The 20,005-nt window shown below is 44.7% G+C and overlaps 1 protein-coding gene across 1 annotated transcript in view; it reads left to right on the forward strand.

The window, feature by feature from the left end:
• The window catches only part of LOC124719019 (tyrosine-protein kinase Fer-like), a 687,090-nt gene that overhangs the window by 457,751 nt on the left and 209,334 nt on the right, over positions 1 to 20,005 (forward strand). The window lies entirely within an intron of this gene.

Genomic DNA, 20,005 nt, shown 5'->3' on the forward strand with positions numbered 1-20,005 from the left:
AGCCGATTTGAATTCCTGTTCTTCATCCTAAATTGAAGAACTGTATCACGTTAGGACTTTGGTATTTAAAAAAAATAACGTTTTAGAGTTTCGAGTGTTCGGCCTTCACCCGATTTGAGTTTAACTTGTTTACTTCAGCCTAACTAAAGAACTGTTTTAAGATAAGGCTTGCCTTTTAAATGTCTGATTATGCTCGCGTTTTAAGTTATTGGCCTTCAGCCATTTTTAAATTAAAGTGGCTTTCAGCCGGTAATTAAGGCCCGAAGATTAAAGCTGTGTGTTAAAAAACTTTTTTTTTTGGGCTCTTGTAATGTTTGATCAAATAATAAAGTTGTATGTTCGAGTGTAACCGACAGCCTCATATTTTGGCCCCTTCCCACAGTTTATTCTATTTGTCCTGTCCTGTGGGTTAAGCAGGGCGTTTCAGGTGCAACTGCGTTACTTTTCCGAGTTTAGAATATATGTATGTGCTAGTCAGTTTTTTGCGGTCCTCGTCTGTCGATGTGGGCGAAACTGCACGGACGTTTTCGTCTATCACTGCCAGTTTCTCTTCCTGGCCTGAAATCAAGTAAGAGATGCAATAAAATGAAACGTGAACTTTCGTAAGCTAAGGCTTTACAATAGAAATAAATGGCAAACCACCGTGGAACGATATATGCATATTACTTAGAAATGAACGATTGCTTATTATGATACAGCGGCTCGTGCGGGTCATACACACACCCTGCCTAGGTGTATGCCTGAATTACGACACTTAATGCCCCTTTGCTCTATTCCATTTCTTCAATCCAAAGCAGCCAATAAAAAAAATGCTGTCACGAACAAAAAAGTCTACAGGCCACAAAAAAATCTGCATTTATAAAAACCTACTTACTTAACAAAAATGCTAGAAATCGCCAACACGCATATCTGAAATTAGCCACTAGCTACCGAACAATGAGCAAATAACAAATAGAAAGCACTGCGGTGTCCATTGGGAGAAGAGGCAACAACCCATTTAATTCCTTCCACACCATAGATGCGCTAGGGGTCAAACGAAGCTGGAATTAACCAATGAGAGCTGTCCAATGGCGGTTGTTGATATTCTATCATCTTGCTCTGTACTGAAGTCTATACGGTTACAGCCGTCTTTGTTTTTGTTTCATGTTTACATATTACTGATCTTCATTATAAATAGATTTTTTAGTTTAAATTTCACAAAGTTCACTGTGCAATTGAAGAGATTACCTGCTGAAAAAACGTCCAAAATTAATCCTAAGGTAAGACATTTAATACTCAGTAAATAATCTCGTAGCCTAAAAATGAAATGTACTCTCTCGTACCGTGAATTAAGCTGTGTGGTTTCCGTACGTTTATTTAAATAAATTTGATAAGTCAGTAGTAGTTATATTTAGTGAAGAATTTTATGTTTCTTCAGAATATTCGACACGACAAATTCGCATTGAAATAGTCCTGTAAATTGCCTGGCTATTCATCTGGATATTACGTGGGTTCAACGGAGAAAGTTAGGAACAAGCATTCTTAGAGGTTTCCAAAACAACCTCAAGAGTTGATTCTGAAGTGGAAAGGTGTTTGTAAACTGTCACCGCATGTCAACTGTCTTACTTATTTTGTTTGCGAAGATCATTTTTTCGGAGAACATTTTATGAATAAAAGCTAGGCATAGACTAAAGGTGAGGCAGGTGTTCCTTGTGATATTCCTAATATCAGTTGTGAATGAGGTGAAACTGTTGTTAATAGTGCTTGAGAAATTAAAACTAAGTTTTGTTTTCATTTCCCAGTTTTTATCCACCTTTCCTATTTTTGGTACTTGATATTGATACCTTCTTTCTTGTGTTGAAGCGTTTGCAATCGTGAGATGTAGGAACATTTTTTAAGAAATTGATGGTTAGTAGTGCAAGTTTCCTGGGCAATTAGTCAGAAATTACAGTTCCGAAAATAGAAGTAACAAATTTTAGAATTCTTCATTAATTAACTTTGTGATAAAGATTTCTTAACTAAATCACTTTTACTGCCGATTATTTTCTTAATGATGGTTTCGTTTTCTCCATTGACCCCACAGCTTGTAAGATGACAAAGTACGACATTATTCAGGAATATTTGTAGTCCAATTTAGCTGCTACAATTTTATTTAGCTTCAGTTATTTAGACCACAAACTTGTTTCGACTTACTGTCGGTTTCAAGTCTAGTTCTTATTACGAACAAAACGTCCTGGGGGTTTTATAGTCCGCAGCTCGTGGTCGTGCGGTAGCGTTCTCGCTTCCCACGCCCGGGTTCGATTCCCGGCGGGATCAGGGATTTTCTCTGCCTCGTGATGACTGGGTGTTGTGTGATGTCCTTAGGTTAGTTAGGTTTAAGTAGTTCTAAGTTCTAGGGGACTGATGACCATAGCTGTTAAGTCCCATGATGCTCAAAGCCATTTGAACCATTTGAGGTTTTATATGTTGATGGAAATCAGTGTAAGTGTGTCAGTTTGCAAGTCTATTTTTGACGTTTGCGTGTGACAGTCGCTGCTCCTATGATGTTTTCTTGAGCAGCGAATGTCAGACGCAAATGTCAAAAATAGGCTTGCAAACTGAGCCACCTATATTGATTTCTATCAACATATAAAAGCTCCAGGACGTTTTGTTCGTAATAAGAACTAGGCGCAACACTTGAAACCGACATTAAGTTCAAACAAGCTTGTAGCGTAAATAAGTGAAGCTAAATAAATTTTGTAGTAGCTAAATTGGACTACAAATATTCCTTAATAATAGATTTGTCACTGCTGTATTGTCCGCCACCAGTAGCTGAGTGGTTTGCCAGCACGGTAGCTCAGCGTGTTCGGTCAGAGGGTTTGCTGCCCTCTGTAATAAAAAAAAAACTGAGTTAATGTATCAAGGACGAACTGAAACGGGTGTCTTGCGACGTCCGCCCGCCCTGAGCAGGTACAACGAACGAAAACGAACAAAATGAAGGGCGTCATCGGATGTCCGCCTTGAACAAATGCAACGAACAATATAGAACAAAATGAGATCAACTGAAAAAAAAATGTGTTCAGCGCGACAGACTGTCAATCCTAAGGGCCCGGGTTCGATTCCCAGCCGGGTCGGAGATTTTCTCCGCTCAGGGACTGGGTGTTGTGTTGTCCTAATCATCATCATTTCATCCCCATCGACACGCAAGTCGCCGAAGTGGCGTCAAATCGAAAGACTTGCACCAGGCGAGCGGTCTACCCGACGGGAGGCCCTCGTCACACGCCATTATTATACTGCTGTATTGGAATGTGCTATAGCTGTGTTTAAATTATTTTATTATGACGCAAGCCAAAATAATTATATAGCATTTCCCAGAAAATTGAGATAAGAAATTAAAAAGAAAAAATAACTACAACGTACATAACGTAGGAGGGATGCAACCCACAATGTTTATCCTTATTTAGTTCATGGCCATACCACTAGAGGCGCTGCTGTCGGCGTGTGTTTCCCTCTTTTAACACGGGAGTTGCGCTTTTGTTTTTTGTTGTTCTGTGGCTGTACACCCTTCTGCGCACGAGCGATTTATCGCTGCCTAATGCGTATGCTCAGATTGTCGTCAGTTTAGAAGTGCTCTTTATTCTAGCACGCGGAATATGTGTCTGCTAATTTTCGTAGTTTGACGCGGAGGATCGTCACGCAATACCCCCTGTCAGTGAGGCAGACCGAGGAGCGAGCAGCCAGCGGCCTCGGCTGAGCCTGCGCGGCGACCCCACAGCTCTGGGGTCAACTGGGGCAATGAGCCAGCCCGGCCGTGTGGGCAGCGGGGGGAGGGGGGGGGGAGCCGAACAAGGCCACGGCGGGGGGGCTGGCGAGAGCCTACCTGTTAGAAATGGGCAAACTGAAACACGTAACTGTTTCGAAACAAATGAAACAGTACATGTAATGTTTCCATACGCTGTTTCGAAACAGTGAAACAGTTTGTGTTTTGTAATCTAATAAACCTACACATTTTTTCATCTTGAATGTCTACTCTACCTCAATATGAGGTGCGAGAGCGCTAATCATATCGCAGAAAGTATGAAACTATCACTTAGGCGTCTTGGCAGTTTCGTATTTCCTGTGCAGCAAATGCGCTGCTTTCGCGTCGTGTGACTTTCATACTTTTCAGTTGGCTGAGGACAGCCATAGCTGAAGACAGAAGAACCACCACGAACGGAACTGGAGGTGGGAGCAAACTGCAGAAACAACGAATATGCTACTGGGATTCCCATATTCTGTTAGTATGGGTAATATACCCATCCTGCTAATTTCCATGCACACAAGGGGAATCATTGTGGATAATAGGCACAATGACTGTAGTCTCACAAATAACACCAAACAATTCGAATAAATAACAAAATATAACAGAAAAAAATTTTGTCTTTCAAGGTGTTTCGAACTGTTACTATAAATCCACCGTACTTCCCTGCTCTTTCCGCTCACCATTACACTATCAGTGATATGTCAAACAGATTGCTTGCAATTATACCTACATCAGATTTATGTATATGTCTAATAACTGTCACTCTACGCCTCTTTTTATTCAAAATGTTGTAGGCTTACTTGCGTTTCTTAATGTGATTACTGAACATGAAAAGAGAACCGTATGTTATAAAAAAAAGTGTAATTTAACAGCATGATTTTCACATATTTATTATTTTGAATGTAAATAGTATGCGTTGTTTTATTGTTTGCTTAGTGTTTATAAAGCAGATGTTACGCCATTTCGTAATAGGACAATGAGCTAGAAAGGAAGCTTTATTTTCGGATATCTTAAGCTTCATGCTATTGCCCGTCAAAAAGATTTCGACACCCTTGAAAGTGTTTCACGAAGTGGTATGTTGTGTTTCAGTACCTGTGCCGAGCCCAAATCTCGTCCGACACAGAGCGGAATGAAACATCACTGTTTCGATACAATTAATCCGTTCCAAGCACAGGTGGACTGAAACAGCCTTACTTTGAAACAACGATACAGTTTCTGTGTCTGGCTCGAGATCGAATCTGGTCCGGTTATCCGAGACAGGGGCGGAATGAAACACCACTGTTTCGAAACAGTGAACCACAGCTGTTCCGAAACACTGAAACAGTTCCACGTATCGATACACTGTATCGAAACGTTGAAACAGTGCCCAAGTCTACTACCTGTATAACGTGAGCAAAGGATATTGAGGCGTGTTTACATACGAGTCGAGATTTCTAACTGAATGAACTGAACGATTCGTCTAAATATGGCTCTGAACCTCACTATTTATTCCAGATACGGTATTCGCATGTTTAGATTTCCAAGTGACTCAGGACGAAGAAAAAGATGGCCCGTAAACTGCCGGAGAGACAACAGGGAACCGGGACCTATTGCTCAGCTGCGTATTGTAAATATACGTAAATAAATGTAATTATGAATGTCGGACCTCGCTCACTCGTCTCGTATAGTGTGCCTAAGGCATGCTGCGTTCTCGGAATGCTGTACGACAGTTCGAGCAAATAACATTAGTAGTTTCATTTATACACGGTGTTACAAAAAGGTACGGCCAAACTCTCAGGAAACATTCCTCACACACTAATAAAGAAAAGATGTTATGTGGACATGTGTCCGGAAACGCTTAATTTCAATGTTAGAACTCATTTTACTTTCGTCAGTATGTACTGTACTTCTTCGATTCACCGCCAGTTGGCCCAATTGAAGGAAGGTAATGTTGACTTCGATGCTTGTGTTGACATGCGACTCATTGCTCTACAGTACTAGCATCAAGCACATCAGTACGTAGCATCAACAGGTTAGTGTTCATCACGAACGTGGTTTTTCAGTCAGTGCAATGTTTACAAATGCGGAGTTGGCAGATGCCCATTTGAGGTACGGATTAGCACGGGACAATAGCCGTGGCGCGGTACGTTTGTATCGAGACAGATTTCCAGAACGAAGGTGACCAGACGGGAAGACGTTCGATGCAACTGATCGGCGTCTTAGGGAGCACGGAACATTCCAGCCTATGACTCGCGACTGGGGAAGACCTAGAACGACGAGGACAACTGCAATGGACGAGGCAATTCTTCGTGCAGTTGACGATAACCCTAATGTCAGCGTCAGAGAAGTTGCTGCTGTACAAGGTAACGTTGACCACGTCACTGTATGGAGAGTGCTACGGAAGAACCAGTTGTTTCCGTACCGTGTACAGCGTGTGCAGGGACTATCAGCAGCTGATTGGCCTCCACGTGTACACTTCTTCGAATTGGTTCATCCGACAATGTGCCAATCCTCATTTCAGTGCAGATGTTCTCTTTACGGATGAGGCTTCATTCCAACGTGATCAAATTGTAAATTTTCACAATCAACATATGTGGGCTGACGAGAATCCGCACGCAATTGTGCAGTCACGTCATCGACACAGATTTTCTGTGAACGTTTGGGCAGGCATTGTTGGTGATGTCTCGATTGGGCCCCACGTTCATCCACCTACGCTCAATGGAGCACGTTATCACGATTTCATACGGGATACTCTACCTGTGCTGGTAGAACATGTGCGTTTACAAGTACGACACAACATGTGGTTCGTGCACGATGGAGCTCCTGCACATTTCAGTCGAAGTGTTCGTACGCTTCTCAACAACAGATTCGGTGACCGATGGATTGGTAGAGGCGGACCAATTCCGTGGCCTCCACGCTCTCCTGACCTCAACCCTCTTGACTTTCATTTATGGGGGCATTTGAAAGCTCTTGTCTACGCAACCCCGGTACCAAATGTAGAGACTCTTCGTGCTCGTATTGTGGACGGCTGTGATACAATACGCCATTCTCCAGGGCTGCATCAGCGCATCAGGGATTCCGTGCGACGGAGGGTGGATGCATGTATCCTCGCTAACGGAGGACATTTTGAACATTTCCTGTAAGAAAGTGTTTGAAGTCACGCTGGTACGTTCTGTTGCTGTGTGTTTCCATTCCATGAGTAATGTGATTTGAAGAGAAGTAATAAAACGAGCTCTAACATGGAAAGTAAGCGTTTCTGGACACATGTCCACATAACATATTTTCTTTCTTTGTATGTGAGGAATGTTTCCTGAATGTTTGGGCCTACCTTTTTGTAACACCCTGTATAAAGCACGTTTGACAATACTTAACTTGAATGTACAAAATGTTGTCGCAAGCGATGGGCGACATGCAACGTAATTCAGAGTCCTTGGGTATACGTAATGTTCCTGGAAGTTGACGCACTCTTTGTGGATCACTACTGACTTATATCGTATATGCTAGGCCGTGTTATACTGTCCACTAATGCCAGAGGCGGCGCGAATACTCAGCATTAATCTATACTGAGCGCCGCTTATATTCACTTCGGCTTGAGGGCACTGCCTATTCCGCGCACCATTGGCGGACGGCGTTTCACCGCCTTCTCCGGTCTCGCGTTCTTCGTCTTCGACTCGGCGCCTGTGGTTACGCCAGAACAATCCCACGAAACCAATCTTTGTACACATACTGTGAAGCGCCAAACTAATTTCAAAAATATGTAAAAAAATCAGTCAACCGGTTGCATAGGTTTTCGATATACCTTGACCAGGTTTCGTCACCTCTAAGGTGACTTCATCAGAAGGTAAGGTAATTACATGAAGAACATATCGTCAAAGATGTTCTCTCACCCTCTAACAGTGACTTCATCAGAAGGTAAGGTAATTGCATGAAGAACATATCTTCATGTAATTACCTTACTTTCTCATGAAGTCACCATTAGAGGTGACGAAACCTGGTCGAGGTATATAGAAAACCTATGCAACCGGTTGGCTGATTTTTACGCATTTTTCAAATTTGTGTATACGGTTGCTGCAAACGTCAGCCATGTTCAATGTTGGTCAAACTAATTGCCACAGGCACGCGTACTCAAATACAGAGGTACGTAAACAGGCAGAACACGGCGCTGCGGTCTGCAACGCCTGTATAAGACAACAAGTGTCTGGCGCAGTTGTCAGATCGGTCACTACTGCTACAATGGCAGGTTATCCAGATTTAAGTGAGTTTGAACGTGGTGTTATAGTCGGCGCACGAGCGATGGGACACAGCATCTCCGCGTATCGACCAAGTGGGGATTTTCCCGTACTACCATTTCACGAGAGTACTGCGAATATGAAGAATCCAGTAAAACATCAAATCTCCGGAAAAAGACCCTGCAAAAACGGGAACGACGACTGAAGAGAATCGTTCGACGTGACAGCAGTGAAACCCTTCAGAAACCTGCTGCAGATTTTAATTCTGGGCCACCAACAAGGGTCAGCGTGCGAATCATTCAAGGAAACATCATCGGTATGGGCCGAAGGTCCTCTCGTGTACCCTCGATGTCTGCACGACACAAAGCTTTACGCCTCTCCAGCGCCCGTCAACACCGGCATTAGACTGTTGATGACTGGAAACATGTTGCCTAGTCGGGCGAGTCTCGTTTCAAATTGTGTCGAGCGGATGGACGTGTACGGGAATGGAGACAAAACTTCACGAATCCGTGGACCCTGCATGTCAGCAGGGAACTGTTCAAGCTGGTGGAGGCTCTGTAATGGTGTGGGGCGTGTGCGGTTGGAGTGATATATGGAACTTCTGATAGGTCTAGATACGAGTCTTAGAGATGACACGTACGTAAGCGTCCTACCAGATCACATGCATCCAGTCAGGTCTATTGTGCATTTCGAAAGACTTGGGCAATTCCAGTAGGACAATGCGAGACCCCACACGTGAAGAATTGCAGCAGAGTGGCTCCAGGAAACCCTTCTGAGCTTAAACAGTTCCCCAGACATGAACATTATTGAGTGTAACTGGAATGCCTTGCAATGTACTGTTCAGAAGAGACGTCCACACCGTCGACTCTTACGGATTTACGAACAGCCCTGCAGAATTCACGGTGTCATTTCCCCCCCAGCACTGCTTCAGCGGGGGCCCTGCACGATATTAGGCAGGTGTAGCCGTCTGTTTGGCTCCACAGTGTATAAAACAGGCTGTGCCCTGACTGACTGCTGACGCATTGACACATCATCGCCCAGCCCAAACAGCTAAGGGCAGAAACTTGAAATCTGGAGCAGGTTTGGATCTTGTACTGTAGGCATTGTCCAAGGAGCGATTGTCCAAAATTTGACTCCTAAGTGGGTGAAATAGGGCTTTTTGAATGTATGTCGCTACTAAGGGAATTTTCAAGCTACACTCCTGGAAATGGAAAAAAGAACACATTGACACCGGTGTGTCAGACCCACCATACTTGCTCCGGACACTGCGAGAGGGCTGTACAAGCAATGATCACACGCACGGCACAAACCGCGGTGTTGGCCGTCGAATGGCGCTAGCTGCGCAGCATTTGTGCACCGCCGCCGTCAGTGTCAGCCAGTTTGCCGTGGCATACGGAGCTCCATCGCAGTCTTTAACACTGGTAGCATGCCGCGACAGCGTGGACGTGAGCAGTATGTGCAGTTGACGGACTTTGAGCGAGGGCGTATAGTGGGCATGCGGGAGGCCGGGTGGACGTACCGCCGAATTGCTCAACACGTGGGGCGTGAGGTCTCCACAGTACATCGATGTTGTCGCCAGTGGTCGGCGGAAGGTGCACGTGCCCGTCGACCTGGGACCGGACCGCAGCGACGCACGGATGCACGCCAAGACCGTAGGATCCTACGCAGTGCCGTAGGGGACCGCACCGCCACTTCCCAGCAAATTAGGGACACTGTTGCTTCTGGGGTATCGGCGAGGACCATTCGCAACCGTCTCCATGAAGCTGGGCTACGGTCCCGCACACCGTTAGGCCGTCTTCCGCTCACGCCCCAACATCGTGCAGCCCGCCTCCAGTGGTGTCGCGACAGGCGTGAATGGAGGGACGAATGGAGACGTGTCGTCTTCAGCGATGGGAGTCGCTTCTGCCTTGGTGCCAATGATGGTCGTATGCGTGTTTGGCGCCGTGCAGGTGAGCGCCACAATCAGGACTGCATACGACCGAGGCACACAGGGCCAACACCCGGCATCATGGTGTGGGAAGCGATCTCCTACACTGGCCGTACACCACTGGTGATCGTCGAGGGGACACTGAATAGTGCACGGTACATCCAAACCGTCATCGAACCCATCGTTCTACCATTCCTAGACCGGCAAGGGAACTTGCTGTTCCAACAGGACAATGCACGTCCGCATGTATCCCGTGCCACCCAACGTGCTCTAGAAGGTGTAAGTCAACTACCCTGGCCAGCAAGATCTCCGGATCTGTCCCCCATTGAGCATGTTTGGGACTGGATGAAGCGTCGTCTCACGCGGTCTGCACGTCTAGCACGAACGCTGGTCCAACTGAGGCGCCAGGTGGAAATGGCATGGCAAGCCGTTCCACAGGACTACATCCAGCATCTCTACGATCGTCTCCATGGGAGAATAGCAGCCTGCATTGCTGCGAAAGGTGGATATACACTGTACTAGTGCCGACATTGTGCATGCTCTGTTGCCTGTGTCTATGTGCCTGTGGTTCTGTCAGTGTGATCATGTGATGTATCTGACCCCAGGAATGTGTCAATAAAGTTTCCCCTTCCTGGGACAATGAATTCACGGTGTTCTTATTTCAATTTCCAGGAGTGTATTACTACGCAAACTGGTATTTGGTTTCTCACCCAGAAAATAAAAAAAAATACGTGTTTCAGCATTTTTGGAAATTCAACCACTAAGGCGGTAAAATAGTTGGTTAAATTTTTTTTGAAAATAAATAATTACTAAGCAGCTACTAAAACCTACATCTATGACAATTGGTATTTGACTTCTCGGTTAGAAACAAGACAATATGTCAGTGTTTCTGGAAACAATCACCCCCACAAAAGGGGGCGCAGTAGGGGATGAAAATTCTTAAGAAAATATTTCGTTACATTACAGATATTTTTAAGTTACATTTATGAAAATTGGTGTTTCACTTCCCCGTTACATATAAAGAAATATTTCTTAGGGGATGAACGCTGCTATGGAAATATTTCCACAAGGACGGAAAAGGCGCGATTAACAAAACTTTGGACTCCGGCTACCAGAATCGCTTTTTGGTGATAAGTATTTTCGGAAAAGACCATGCTTATGCGGCCTTAGTTAGCGTAAAAAGCTTACAAGGCGTTGCAGTTTGTCAACGACATAAAAAAACGTTTAAATAAAAACAAAAAAATCTCTGCAGGCGACACAACCTACATCAGCGGGTGCTAAGCGAGTTGCATAAAACTGCGTTTCTTTCCCCAGTCGAAAACTATACTTCCGCAGTTGGCAAAGTGCAGAGGGATATCTCTTGGTATTTGTACGACGTTATCATAAACATACATACACAAACTGAATAGTACTTAACAGTATGTCCTATACAAGAACTGCACGGCGAGTGATAATTAAGATATTTTTATAGCGGATTGGACATTGTGAAGGAACTTACACCAGTCACATAACCTTCAAAGGATAAAGTTCGAACCACTACTCAACAAGCAACAAATTTTATGTCTTTCTTGTGTCAATGATAAAGACATTTAATAAAAGTGTGAATTCCAATAGCAAAAAATTAGCATTTGTTATTTAGAGGGATGTTACTCAGATCTCCCTGCTGGCCAAGAACTACACACATCAAGAAAAGTTTTGCACCAACTCAGTTTCGAGAGTTTCGGAACCTGCACAGAAAACTGGAATACAGATCAACATAAACATCATTTCTGCTCTTTTTATTGTACGTGAAAACCACACATTGCATGTTGTACCACCACACAGCGAGACCTTCAGAGATGGCGGTCCAGACTGCTGTACGCACTGGTACCTCTAATACCCAGTAGCACGTCTTGGCATTTTATCCACAAGTTCATCAAGGCACTGTTGGACCAGATTGTCCCACTTCTCAACGGCGTAGATCCCTCAGAGTGGTTGGTGGATCTCGTCGTCCATAAACAGCCCTTTTCAATCTATCCCAGGCATGTTCGATAGGGTTCATGTCACGCCACTCTAGTCCAGCGACGTCGTTATCCTGAAGGAAGTCATTCACGAGATGTGCACGATGGGGACGCGAACTGTCGTCCACGAAGACGAATGCCTCGCCAATATGCTGCCGATATGGTTGCACTGTCGGTTGGAGGATGGCATTCACGTATCGTACAGCCGTTACGGCGCCTCCCTGACCACCAGCGGCGTACGTCCGCCCCACATAATGACACCCCAAAACAGCAGGGAACCTCCACCTTGCTGCACTCGCTGGACAGTGTCTGTAAGGCGTTCAGCCTGACCGGGTTGCCTCCAAACGCGTCTCCGTCGATTGTCTGGTTGAAGGCATATGCGGCACTCATTGGTGAAGAGAACGTGATGCCAATCCTGAGCGGTCCATTCGGCACGTTGTTGGACCCATCTGTACCGCGCTGCGTGGTGTCGTGATTGCAAAGATATACATAGCCACGTCGGAAGTGAAGTTCTGCGTCATGCAACACACTGCGCACAATTTGATCAGTAACACGACCTCCTGTGGCTCCACGAAAAGCGTTATTCGACGTGGTGCCCTTGCTATCGGGATTCCTCCGAGCCATAATCCGTAGACAGCGGTCATCCACTGCAGTAGTTGCCCTCGGGCAGCCTGAGCGAGGCATGTCATCGACAGTTCCTGCCTCTCTGTATCTCCGTGTCCGAAGAACATCCCTTCGGTTCACTCTGAGACGCATGGACACTTCCCGTGTTGAGAGCCATCCCTGGCACAAAGTAACAATGCGGACGCGAGCGAACCGCGGTGTTAGCCGTCTAGGCATGGTTGAACTACAGACAATACGAGGCGTGTACCTCCTTCCTGGTGGAATGACTGGAACTGATCGGCTGTCGGACCCCCTCCGTCTAATAGGCGCTGCTCATGCGTGGTTCTTTACCTCTTTGGGTGGGTTTAGTGACATCTCTGAACAGCCAAAGGGATTGAGTCTGTGTTAACAATATCCACGGTCAACGTCTATCTTAAGGAGTTCTGAGAACCGGTGTGTCGGGGAAGATCAGTTTGGATTCCGTAGAAACATTGGAACACGTCAGGCAATACTGATCCTACGACTTATCTTAGATTATCTTAGAAGATAGATTAAGGAAACTCAAATCCACGTTTCTAGCATTTGAAGACTTAGAGAAAGCTTTTGACAATGTTGACTGGAATACTCTCTTTAAAATTCTGAAGTTGGCAGGAGCAAAATACAGGGAGCGAAAGGCTGGAAACCAGGTGGCACTTATAAGAGTCGAGGGGCATGAAACGGAAGCAGTGGTTGGGAAGGGAGTGAGACAGGATTGTAGCCTCTCCCCGATGTTATTCAATCTGTATATTGAGCAAGCAGTGAAGGAAACAAAAGAAAAATTCGGAGTAGGTATTAAAATCCAGGGAGAAGAAATAAAAACTTTGAGGTTCGCCGATGACATTCTAATTCTGTCAGAGACAGCGAAGGACTTGGAAGAGCAGTTGAACGGAATGGACAGTGTCTTGAACATCAACAAAAGCAAAACGAGGATAATGGAATGTAGTCGAATTAAGTCGGGTGATGCTGAGGGAATTAGATTAGGAAATGAGACACTTAAAGTAGTAAAGGAGTTTTGCTGTCTGGGGAGCAAAATAACTGATGATGGTCGAAGTAGAGAGGATGTAAAATGTAGACTGGCAATGGCAAGGAAAGCATTTCTGACAAAGAGAAATTTGTTAACATCGAGTATTGATTTAAGTGTTAGGAAGTCGTTTCTGAAAGTATTTGTATGGAGTGTAGCCATGTATGGAAGTGAAACATGGACGATAAATAGTTTGGACAAGAAGAGAATAGAAGCTTTCGAAATGTGGTGCTACAGAAGAATGCTGAAGATTAAAAGGGCAGATCACATAACAATTGAGGAGGTTTTGAATAGGATTGGGGAGAAGAGGAGTTTGTGGCACAACTTGACTAGAAGAAGGGATCGGTTGGTAGGACATGTTCTGAGGCATCAAGGGATCACCAATTCAGTACTGGAGGGCAGCGTGGAGGGTAAAAATCGTAGAGGGAGACCAAGAGATGAATACAATAAGCAGATTCAGGAGGATGTAGGCTGCAGTAGGTACTGGGAGATGATGAAGCTTGCACAGGATAGAGTAGCATGGAGAGCTGCATCAAACCAGTGTCAGGACTGAAGACCACAAGGAATAAAAAAAAATAAAAAAAAGTAGGCACAGGCTGTTACTGCATAACACCCATATTTGAAGATAACGGCACCAAGTTCTTAGCTCATTACATTTCATATTGACAAACAACCACACAAATTCTGAGCCTGTATTTCTGTAGCCACGTAATATTACATTTCAGTTTTTCTGTTAAATGAAAAGGGTATTCTAAGTATGTCTGTACATATTAATTAATGTTCGGTACACTTTACGCAGTCAATATAAAATATTTTATAAGAAGCATTGTAAAAACTAGCGTGAACAGGTTAAACAGTGTCACGGCGGACGATTCTGGCCATTATACAGCGTAGGACCACCTCGTATCCCACTGACTGTGCGGGCGAGTCCTAATCCAGTACAGGCTGCCATTGTCGACTCCACACTGATCATGATGGCACTGGTACTAGTAGATAGGACAGCTTGGCTGTGGAAGTGGAAGGGTAGCCCACAACATAGACAGACAACAGTATTCACAATTAAGCAAGGACATAGACTTGGTTACAAACATATGTTAACTTTCAACCAGTGAATAACCCCAATAAAGAATTACCAATCAATAGAACGTAGATAAAGGACTGCTTTACAAGAATGCTTAAATTAAGTAAAAGCATGAAAGCTAAGTTACAAATTTTATGTTAAGCTTCAACAGGTAAATAACCCCAATAATTCTCATTTAAATAAAACATAGATAGGAAAATGCCTTACCAAAATGCTTGAATTGTGTAAAATCATGAAAAGCTGAGTTACAACTTTTCTCACAAACTACTTAGGAGTTTACAGCAAATAATCAAGGTTGATCTGTTTAACCAGAAGGTAACTGCCAAGTCCAAGCGACCGAAGCCACTCAGAGCGGACGACCGCCCTAACGCAGGTCATCAACAGACATCGTCACGGCCCAGTGGCCGCCGTGCTGAAACAGACTAACGTCTCGGTAAGCGACCGACAGCAACACAGGACTGAAAGTCGGCGTACGCCTTACGAAACACGACACATCCTGAAGCGGGAATAGGCACAGCTGACTAGCGGCCATACAACCGCGAGCAAACAAATCTCACGCCGCCCGTACTAACGCGGGAAATGATACCGAGCAGCAAGACGTCACGCGCAAAGCAGCAACCGTGCCTAGCCCTCGACCACAGAATGTGCCCTGTCTCCTTGTCTATGGTAATACAATTTATAGCACACAAGAAACGATTTAATAGTGACATTAGTTCAACGCAAAATCAGTTAACAATTAGGTCCAGTAAAGATTTACCCACGGATTTACCTTCAAACCAACTTCTGGACCACAGGCGGAAATTAGTAAACTTGGCATAAGTTTTCACCAGACCGATAAACAAGAAATCAAATTAAACAGTTGCCAAAAATACAGTCACGATACGCAAACCCTTCAAGAGCTTGCTATCTTACTCACAGTTCATTAACGGCGAAACATACACAAATGAATGACAAGAAATTCACCATTGAAAGCAAAAAACAACACACCAGAAAGGTTAAATTAATTAATTTGCAGACGAGCCAGTCACTGAAAGCTCAGTTCCACAAGATTAGAACTAACCTCACTCGGCAGCAATACACTTGTGTACGTGATAACTAGGTTGCCCAAACAGGACTCCAAAACCCAAAACAACAGGTCACACGTCAGTTGTCTTGTTCTCGGGTACTAGGCACCACCGGGCTAAGACAATCGTGACGGAAAAAAAAAATCTCTGAAATTATAGCTGCCTGCAGCAAAACAAATGAGTCAGGTTGCGTGAACGTAAAGCACAAGCCACTGTTCCAGCCGAAGCGTGACCTTTTCAGTGCACATACGGACAGAACAACTCAACGTGGGCATAAAGGGAGCAGCAGATGCGTACCGAGCAAGCTATACTGCACCAATAACACGACACGCGTCGCGTCCACAAACCGGAGCACTGCTCCCGGAGCTGGCGTCTGCTCGCCGGACTGCCGCAACTCTCTGTCCCCCGAAAGGCGATGCCGACCGCCGCCTTGCTCGACGCTCCCTTCTCAGCCGTGCACAACAACTCTTCCTCTCGTCGCCTCAGAGTGCGGCCGCCATGTCAGTTCTTCCCCTGCTGTCCGCCCCAGACTCCACTTTACCCGCACTCTCCCCCGTTAGGAGCCGCTCCGACAGGAGGCGCCCGCGATCGCACAGGAGTCATCGACGGCGTCTTGCGCCCGAGAGCCGCACCACGGCTCAATCAGTATTGATTTCTTGAGAAATTTTGTCTAGTTCCTGAAGCGCTGGTGCTGTACCTTTCTCTAAACTAATTGGAAGCGCTACACCTGATTTATATTTTTCTTTTTGTACACAACAACCAAAATCCCTTACTAACTTGAAAATGTTTTCAGCAATTTTGTACGCTGCAGATGTGAGTTAAGTTTCAGGTAGATGCCCTGGACCAGGCTTGTACAACATTTGCCCATCCTCAGACCAAATTTTCTAAACCGATTTTATTTGATGTTGTTTTTGCAAACCTATGTGAATTGTCCTCGTACTGAGAAGACACTTTTAAAAGTATAACTACATTAACAAAACGAAACTCAATATAATGTCCTCGGATGAATATGCACACAACTACACACAACAGAAACGTCTTCTTTTATAGCGTTGTCTCTGATGTGCCTATTCGACGAAGACGTGGGACAAGGATTGTTGGTATTTTTTAAAAATGCCGGTAATCCGATGTATCGATATTTAAAAAAATGTCGTATTGGCTAAGGTTATACCCAAAAATATCGACATTTAGATCGACAGCAAAGATTCGACGTACTGGCGTGTTGTGTACATAGTTCCGCATAGTCAGCGCGTACACAACTTTCCCACTAGAGCGCGCCCCGCTAAGCAAAACAGCGCAGGCACAGCGCTCGTCCGTCTCCGCACTACGAGATGGCGCTGCCTTAGAGACGGACCAAATTCTGCTTCCGCCGATCCGCGTATTAATATGTAACGCATCCAATGAGATTGCTGCTAACGTAGAACATTTTCTCCTCGCGGATCACACTCGCACAGTGATACATGAACGCGCGAGGTATTATAACGAGTGTACAGACCTCTCATTAGTCAGTCTGCACCGGTCTGCATTTGTCTGCATTAGGCTGCATTAGTGTGTAGTCAAGTTTCAGTCTGCGCCTAATAAGATTATCATATTCCTGTACATAGCCATGAAGAGAAATGTATAGACACTTTATCAAGTATCAGAGATACGTGAGAATAAGATTAACGTACCAAGACCAAAGGAACTTCAGATTGTCAATTGTAAATAGCATCCAGAATCGAGTTAAGTAAGGTTTATTATCTATTATTTTAATAAATTTGTGTGAAAATTAATCAAGTTCTGTTTAAAGTCGGTCGCCGTCAATCCGCCACTCTAAGCGTGCAAGTGGCATTTCTATCGCCTGACCTAACGGCAGAAGATAAACACGCCACGACAAGACCACGAGACATATTGCTGACACTCGCCTACTTCGTTACAGCGACAAGTCAAATAATCTGATGGTGTGTGTACCGAAGGTCTTACACTACGCACACCACATGGCCTAAAAAAGATATTGGTTGCATGTTGTAAATACACTGCCGGTTTTAGAGCTGTATACCGAAGTATTGATTTATTATTAAATATTCTGCACATCAACAACGTACCAGCCGACCTATCTCCTCAGACGAAGAACTGAAATGAAAACGATGCGCGTTCAAGAGTGGCAATAACCACTTTGCCAACAATGGTAACTGCACGTAAGTGACACAATAAACGGTGTATGGTGGGTCCATCGTTCGATTTCGTCACATACCGGATTTGTACGAAACACTTCGTATCGACTTCCCCGTTTCTTTCACTTCTGCAAACGCCAGCGGCGTAGCAACTGTGGTGCCAAAGTTGCGTGGTGAAGTTATACGCAGTTTCTGTGCCGAGCGCCGATTACGTCAGCATTTCCCCTCGCACGTCACCACCCACCGCGAAGATCAATATTGTCATTTTGATTTTTGTTCATCACTTTCAGCAACTGTTTTCGAAACATGCCGATGTGAAGACATAGCACACTAGTTGCGTTAAAAATTGATTGGTGTGCTATTACTTCACATGGGAAATCTTGTTATTCCATTCACACTTCAGTCCCCTAGCGCAATCAGATTTCTTCTTTGAGCCATCTATACTTGCCCCCACACAGTCAAAGAGAAAGACGACGTGATGAAAGCTCAAAATGTAATAAGATGCTTTGCTGAGTGAAAACAAAATTATGGTCAAATGGTTCAAATGTCTCTAAGCACTATGGGACAACATCTGAGGTCATAAGTCCCCTAGAACTTACAACTACTTAAACCTAACTAACCTAAGGACATCACACACACCCATGCCCGAGGCAGGATTCGAACTTGCGACCGCCGCGGTCGCACGGTTCCAGACTGTAGCTCCTAGAACCGCTCGGCCACAACGGTCGGCCAAAGCTGAAGTGCACCGACGAGAATTCTCTTAGTGACTATATAAGTCAAGAAATTGAAAAGTTACGTAATCATACAGTTCAAGGGAAGGTACAAACTGGTTTGTTCACCTGCAAAGTAAGTAAAGGTTCAATGACGTTTCGTGTACATACACTACTGGCCATTAAAATTGCTACACCAAGAAGAAATGCAGATTATAAACGGGTATTCACTGGACAAATATATTATACTAGAACTGACATGTGATTGCATTTTCACACAATTTGTATGCATAGATCCTGAGAAATCAGTACCCAGAACAACCACCTCTGGCCGTAATAACGGCCTTGGTACGCCTGGGCATTGAGTCAAACAGAGCTTGGATTGCGTGTACAGGTACAGCTGCCCATGCAGCTTCAACACGATACCACAGTTCATCAAGAGTAGTGACTGGCGTATTGTGACGAGCCAGTTGCTCGGCCACCATTGACCAGACGTTTTCAGTTGGTGAGAGATCTGGAGAATGTGCTGGCCAGGGCAGCAGTCGAACATTTTCTGTATCCAGAAAGGCCCGTACAGGACCTGCAACATGCGGTCGTGCATTATCCTGCTGCAACGTATGGTTTCGCAGGGATCGAATGAAGGGTAGAGCCACGGGTCGTGACACATCTGAAATGTAACGTCCACTGTTCAAAGTGCTGTCAATGCGGACAAGAGGTGACCGAGAAGTGTAACCCATGGCACCCCATACCATCACGCCGGGTGATTCGCCATTATGCCGATGACGAATACACGCTTCGAATGTGAATTCACCGTGATGTCGCGAAACACGGATGCGACCATCGTGATACGATAAACCGCAATAGCGATAGGCCACAATCCGACCTTTATCAAAGTCGGAAACGTGATGGTATGCATTTCTCCTCCTTACACGAGGCATCACAGCAACGTTTCACCAGGCACCGCCGGTCAACTGCTGTTTGTGTATGAAAATCGGTTGGAAACTTCCCCCATGTCAGTACGTTGTAGGTGTCGTCACCGGCGCCAACCTTGTGTGAATGCTGATCATTTGCATATCACAGCATCTTATTCTTGTCGGTTAAATTTCGCTTCTGTAGCACGTCATCTTCGTGGTGTAGCAACTTTAATGGCCAGTAGTGTCATATACCAATAAAAGGTCATTTTTTTAGGAATTCGTCAAAATCTGTTCATGCTGCTTTCTTGGAACATTTTTGTCCATCGGTCTGTGTCCAACTGAACACTGTTTAGGGTTGGCATGTTTAGAAATGAAGTGTTTTTAATCACGTGTAACAAAAAGTCTAATACACTTTATAAATAAAAGATAGTTTTCTTAGAGTTTATAATCAACGTTTAAGACAGATAAAAAAAATTAATTTTCGCTGAACTACGGGGTAAACCTCGTGCGAGAAGGGGGGTCCGA

Source organism: Schistocerca piceifrons, chromosome 10 (genome assembly GCF_021461385.2).
Source record: "Schistocerca piceifrons isolate TAMUIC-IGC-003096 chromosome 10, iqSchPice1.1, whole genome shotgun sequence".
NCBI lineage: Eukaryota > Metazoa > Arthropoda > Insecta > Orthoptera > Acrididae > Schistocerca > Schistocerca piceifrons.